Consider the following 6,746-nt stretch of genomic DNA (forward strand, 5'->3'; position numbering starts at 1 on the left):
CAAATATCCCTTCCCCTGGAAGGTTGTTCAGGGGACGGAGGACACAGCAGGTGGAGGAAGTGGTAAGGGCTGGGACGTGCAGGGGATGCTGGCAGCTGGCCCGCCCACGGCAGCAGCGGGCCGCACCGCACGTTTGCTGAGCCTCGTCAATGAGCAGACACAAGCAAGGGCAGATGCTGCCAGCCTCAGGGAGAAGGTTTGATGGAGACGCCACAGGAGCCCCAGGTGCCCACAGCGTGACCTGCCATGCACAGAGAGCAATGTGGCATGTCCTTATGTGGCAGATCCAGGACAGGGGCTTCTCACAGCAGGGTGACCTCTGGGCGTGCAGAGACCGGATTACAGGTGACCAGACCCTGTCTTAGAGCCCACAGGGCTACAGAATCAGAAAGACTTGAGTAGCATTTGGCTAAACACTCTTTTTAAGCCATTCTTCAGTTGCACGAACCAGAAATTTAGGAGTTGACATCTCTCCTCTCTTCCTTAATCTGCAACTTGATCCTCCATCATAGAACATCACCTTTTTTTTTTTTTTGCTGCACCAGGTCTTACTTGCAGCATGCAAGATCTTTCTTTCTTTTTCTTTTTTTAGTTGCAACATTTGGGCTTTAAGTTGTGGCATGTGGGATCTAGTCCCCTGACCAGGGATCGAACCCCAGCTGCCTGAGTTATCTACACAGTCTTAACCACTGGAACACCAGGGAGGTCCCAGAACACTACCAATTTTATCTCCCCAAAATCTCTTCCATCAAATACCCTCAGCCTCAATCTCACCAACTTTGTTCGATTTGCTTTTCTTTTCCCATTGCACATGATAAATATTTCCCAACATACTCGTCTATGTATATTATGTTTACCCTCTGTCTCTCCCTCACTGAAAGGTCAACTCTTGAGGATAGGGACCTTTGCCTGTTTGTTTACTGAAAAGTACCTGGCACATAGTAGGTGCTGAGAAGCCATTCATGGACTGGAGCTCCCTGACCACCATCTCCCTTCTGAATGACCACACGAGCCTCCCGGCAGGCCCACCGCTGACCACTCCTGGTCCATCTTCAGTGTGTCCCCCAGTGTAGAGTCTTCTCAAAATGCAGAGCTTGATCGTCTGTCGTCTGTGCTGTTCACACACGCACGCACAGGCTGCAGACACATCAACGGCTTCCCACCGCCCTCAGGATGAAGTCCAGTCCCCTGTGCGGCCTGCTCCTCCTCTGTGCTCCTCTCCTCTCCCTCCTCCTTCTCCCTGGCTCCAGGGCAACTATGGAGGGGGAGAGACAAGCAAGGCCCCTGCCTTCAGGGAGCTTCCCTTCTAGGAGGGGAGATGCCAAGCACAAAACCAATTAAACAATAAAACCATCCCTGACCACAGACCAAAATCTCAGTAAGTGCAGTGAAGAGCAGTATTGGTTGACTGCCGTAGGGATCTCTGAAGAAGTGAGCACAGAGCTGACAGCTTGAGGCACTGGGGCCAGTTTGACAGGAAGGCCAGGGTCAACGCTCCCAAACTCCTAGTGACCCTGTCCTTTTGCTATGAACCCACCTGAGGCCAAGTCTAGCGCCCCTGATGTATTTTTTTTTTCAAGGCTTCTCTGGTAGTTCAGGCGGTAAAGAATCTGCCTGCAATGCAGGAGACCTGGGTTCGATTCCTGAGTCAGGAAGATCCCCTGGAAAAGGAAATGGCAACCCACTCTAGTATTCTCGCCTGGAGAATCCCCATGGACAGAGGAGCCTGGCGGGCAACAGTCCATGGGGTCATAAGAGTCAGACACGATTTAGCAACTAAATCACCACCTGACATATTTCCAAGTGCCCCTTCAGCAATCCCCCAAGTGAGGAACCACCGGAGTCTCTCTCCAGACTGTGACTTAAGGAGAGTGAGTTGAGGGATCAGTGTGGCCACATTCCAAAACCTTTGGTCCTCGATGGAAAACCACACACAGAAAGGAATGTGCCCCCTCCCAGGCATGATCTCCAAAACCCAGCCAAGATGAATATCTATTCCCTCCTTGAATGCACTTAAACGCTTCTGGAGAGCAAAGGAATTACTTAAATAGAAAATAATTGTTGCAAGACCATTATTACTAATTCAAGATGTGTCAAATGACATTGAGGTGTTCTGTTTAATGTTCTGTCATTACTCTCATCTCTTAGAGAGTATAAAAATAAGAGTTCATCTGATGACCTGGAGGCCTGCACCTATTTCCCTGGTAATCTCTCACAACCACCCTCCTGGAATTCTCCAACCTTTGGAGTTTTCAAGAACATAGCCCTCAGGCTGAGGAGTCAACATCCGGGTCCTGGGATGGTCTGAGGCTACTGAAACATCAGGTAACCTTCTCCAGGGGGCTGGCACAGCAAGCTTGCACTCACGATTGCACTCATGGCATGCAATCCCTCTATTCTGCATGGGACGATGAGGAGAAAATTGACTGCTGGGTCCAGGATCCCAGCCGGCAACTTGTCCTGGTTGACCCTCTCAGCGATGTGTGGACCGTTTCCCCAAATTTAAAGGAAACCAAGGGTGCCTCAGGAAACAGCAGCAGAAAAATAAGGTTTGCCTGACCCCTTGTGGTGTGTCGCTCTCAGAGCCCTGTCTTAGCTGTCCAGAGAGGACGGGAGACTAGATTCTATGCCGATGCCAGTCTGTAGTGGATTGAAGAGTGGACACCCCCACACACATCTTCAGTATGTTCCCCCAGGGTGACCGTATTTGGAAAAAGGGTCTTTTCAGATGGATGAGAGATTTTAAGATGGGATTATCTTGGATTACCTGGCAAGTGTTAGTTGCTCAGTCATGTCTGACTCTTTGCAACCCCATGTACTGTAGCCCACCATGCTCCTCTGTCCATGGAATTCTCCAGGCCAGAGTACTGGAGTGGGTTGCCATGCCCTCCCCAGGGGATCTTCCTGACCCAGGGATTGAACCTGGGTCTCCTGCATTGCAGTCAGACCCTTCACTGTCTGAGCCGCCTGGATTGCACCCTAAATCCAATGACAAGTGTCCTTATAACAGACAGAAGACCCAGACACACAGAGGAGATGGCCCTGTGAAGACGGAGGCAGAAGTTGGGAACTGGACTCTGCAGCTATGAGCCAAGGAGCACCAAGGATTGCCAGCGGCCACCAGAAGCCAGGAGAAAGAGGGGAACGGAGCCTCCCTCAGAGTTTCTAGAAAGAGCCGACCTTCGCTTGAGCCTTTCTCTTCCAGAACTGTGAGAATAAATGTTTTCTGTCTGAAACCACCACTTTGGAGTCACGTGTTACCGCACCCCTAGAACATGAACACAGCATCTTTTATGTTCAAGATGGGGTTGAGTGCTCAAAGTCAGAGGTTTCCAGATGCTGGTCTTTGGAGGGAGGACATCAGAATCCCCCAGGGCTCTTGTTAAAGCAGATTCCTGGTGCCAGTTAGATCCTTGAGATGGAGCCTCTGGGATCTGTACATTTAACAAGTGGTCCCTAGCCAATTCTCCTGCACAAACTGTTCTGGGAGCCACTGCTCCGAACAAATCCGGGCTAACCTTTGCGGTTGTTATCGGCACTGTTCGCTCGGTAGTTCTAGCTCTGTACCTTCCAAACACCGGATAGGACTGCACATGCCTCCCCCACCACCCCGCCCCCAGGGGTCACTTTGAGGCTGAACATTTTATTGCACTGGCAGCCCAAGACCCTCTGGACTCTTTTCCCAAAGAATGTGGGATGGTCACAGCTCCATTGGCAGGTCCCTGAGTGTCTGAGCAGAGCCCCCTGCCTACGTGCAATGGCATCGTACCTCTTGGGGTTATTCTTGCTGCTGTTCTCCAGAAACAAGCCACTGAAATGGCAGGCTGTTTGTCATTGCAACATAGCCTAGCCTGTCCTGACTGATTTTAACATGGGAATATTTCATCTCAACTTCAAGTCACTCTCCCTAATGCATAATTTGGGTACAGATACGTCTTTGAGCTTTGCAAACAATTTGCTTAACATGCCTCAGGCTCATCTTAGGGAATATTTCTCATATTACAGGGGATGCTGAACTGAACTAATTCAGTATTAACTCCCAAACAAACTCCAGAACTTGTTTTTCTAGCTATTTTCTTAACTCACAAAAATGAGGAATTTTCTATTCCCTATCAAACTATGCATTTGAGTCACCTCAGGATCTTGTTAAAATTTTACACTATTAAAATTCAGTTGTCTGGGATGAGTTCTTATTGTTGTTTTAGTAGCTAAGTCGTGTCTGACTCTTTTGCTACCCCATGGACTATAGCCCACCAGGCTTCTCTGTCCATGGGATTCTCCAGGCAAGAATACTGGAGTGGGTTGCCATTTCCTTCTCCAAGAGACCTTCCCGACCCAGGGATCAAACCCGCGTCTCCTGCATTGGCAGACAGATTCTTTACCACTGAGCCACAAGGGAATCCCCTAGGGCGAGTTACACAGTTCTAATCAACTCTCAGATGATGCCAGTTCTCCTGGTCCGTGTACCACACTTTGAGTAGCAAGATTTCAGGAAAAGCATTTCTACAAATTGAACTACTGAACTAACAGTTAAATTAATTCCGTGACATCCATAAATAGAATAGCATATATCCATAAAGTCATCTATAGCTTCACGTGTCGAAATTCAGCCTCATGATAACCCTGTCTGTGACAGAGACCAAGCAGATATTCTTATACCCATTTTGCAGATGAGAAAAATAAAAGCTGAGAGACATGAAGTGACTTCCTCAGGGTCATATAGCTAGAAAACGGCAAAGGTCAGATGAGAGCACAAATCACGTCTATGCTGTACCACTGCCTAGTAGATCATGGGGCAGCAAAGAGTCGGGCGCGACTGAGCGACAAACACTTACTTACAGCCTAGTAATATTCCTTAAGATTTCATCAACATTTGAAAGCGCAGCAAGATTCTAAACATTGTATGTGTGTGTGTGTGTGCGCAAACCACTTCAAATTCAAATTCTTTGATCATTTCAACCTAGCCTCTGAGTCATGCACCACTTTGGCTTAGAAACGTTCTCTTTCACGGAGAAAACACTGCCATCTGGTGGACTTTCAGAGCATTAATTTTTAGGACACCTAAGTGGGGGCTTCCCAGATGGTGCCATGGTACAGAATCCACCTGCCAATGCAGGAGACGCAAGAGACACAGGTTCAATCCCTGGAACAGGAAGGTTCCCTGGAGAAGGAAATGGCAACTCACTTCAGTACTCTTGCTTGGAAAATTCCATGGACAGAGGAGCCTGGAGGACCACAGTCCATGGAGTCACAGAGTCAGACATGACTGAGCGACTGAGCACGCACGCACACAAGTTTGGGTTACATCCTTGCAATTTGCGCTTCATAGCTCCAGTTCTTTGAGTCAATACAAGTGCTAGACTCTGTGTAGGAGATCCAGACATGCCTCAAGCTGTGGTCCTTACCTTCTAGGACCTCTTGAGGCAGAGATTAACTTTCTATCTGAAACAATTTGTTCATCATATAAAGTCTGTGATCGGAAGATAAGGCTAAATTTTAATCTCTATTAGTAGAGTGTCCTTGAGCAAGGCATTTGACCTCTTGAGTCCTTAGTGTTCTCATCTATAAAAAGAGGATAAAAATGGTTGCCTTTCTGGATCACTCAGATGAAGATGAGAGATTTGTCTGAAAAGCCAAAAGGACTTGAGAATGGAAATCTTACAGGAACAGAGGAGCTCATGGTTTCATGATGGAGCCAGGATCTGAGCCTGGTTCCCAGCGGGGACAGCAACGGAAGAGAGAGAGAAGCGGACAGCCGAGTGTGGGGAGCGGATGACAGCTTTAGAATCCCCGGAGCCTGAAAAACCACTAGGCCACTATGGGCAACAGCCAATGCAGTCGGAAGGAGAGGCAGACTGGGAAAGGCCGGAGAAGGGAGGGGTCAGGCACACAGGTCGGGGCCAACGTCGCAGGTTTAACTTTCAACTGTTCTGCTTCCAAGCTGCCATCCCAGCGGGCTCTCTAACCCCTCGGTGTCTCAGACTGGGCACCTCTGAATGAAAATAACAGTGGCTGCTGTGAGAATGCAAAGGGTTCATGCAGGTACCTAGGCTATGCCATTTATTCAGTGCTTTCTGTTCCCTGGACTATTACCTCCATGAGGGCAAGAGTTTTCATTTATTTCTGCCTCCTGCTGTGGATCAGGCATTCAGTAGTCACTGAATAGATGAGTGAGTGAATGGATGGATAAAATAATTGCCACAGGGCCCTGGTGGCTCAACGGTAAAGAATCCGCCTGCCAATGCAGGAGACAACGGGTTCGATCCCTGGTCCTGGAAGATCCCATATGCCGCAGAGCAATGAAGCCCAGGTGCCACAGTTACTAAGCCTGTGCTCTAGAGCCTGGGAGCCACAACTCCTGAGCCCATGTGCTGCAACCGCTGAAGGTTGTGCATCCCAGAGCCCGTACTCCATAAAAAAAGAAGCCGCTGCCTTGAGGAGCCCGCTCACGGCAGGTAGGGAAAAGCCAATGCAGCAACAAAGACCCAGCACAGCCAAAATAAATAGATAAAATTGTTTTTTAATTAAAAAAATAATTGCCACAGGCCTGACAAACAGAGGAGCTGTTTGAGGGAGAGGTTGAAAGGGAAACCAGGGTGCAGGTGTTGTCCAGAGTCAGGGCTGAAGGCCACCCTCTGACCAAGTTCTTTGTAGAAGTATACCATGGAGGTTTTCCCCTGGAAAGGGCTCGGTTAGTGGTTCTCAAAAGGGTTAATGTCTGGAAGGAGACTTTTGTTGTTGTTGTT

This window comes from Bubalus kerabau, chromosome 10, assembly GCF_029407905.1.
Source record: "Bubalus kerabau isolate K-KA32 ecotype Philippines breed swamp buffalo chromosome 10, PCC_UOA_SB_1v2, whole genome shotgun sequence".
In the NCBI taxonomy this organism is placed as follows: Eukaryota; Metazoa; Chordata; class Mammalia; order Artiodactyla; family Bovidae; genus Bubalus; species Bubalus kerabau.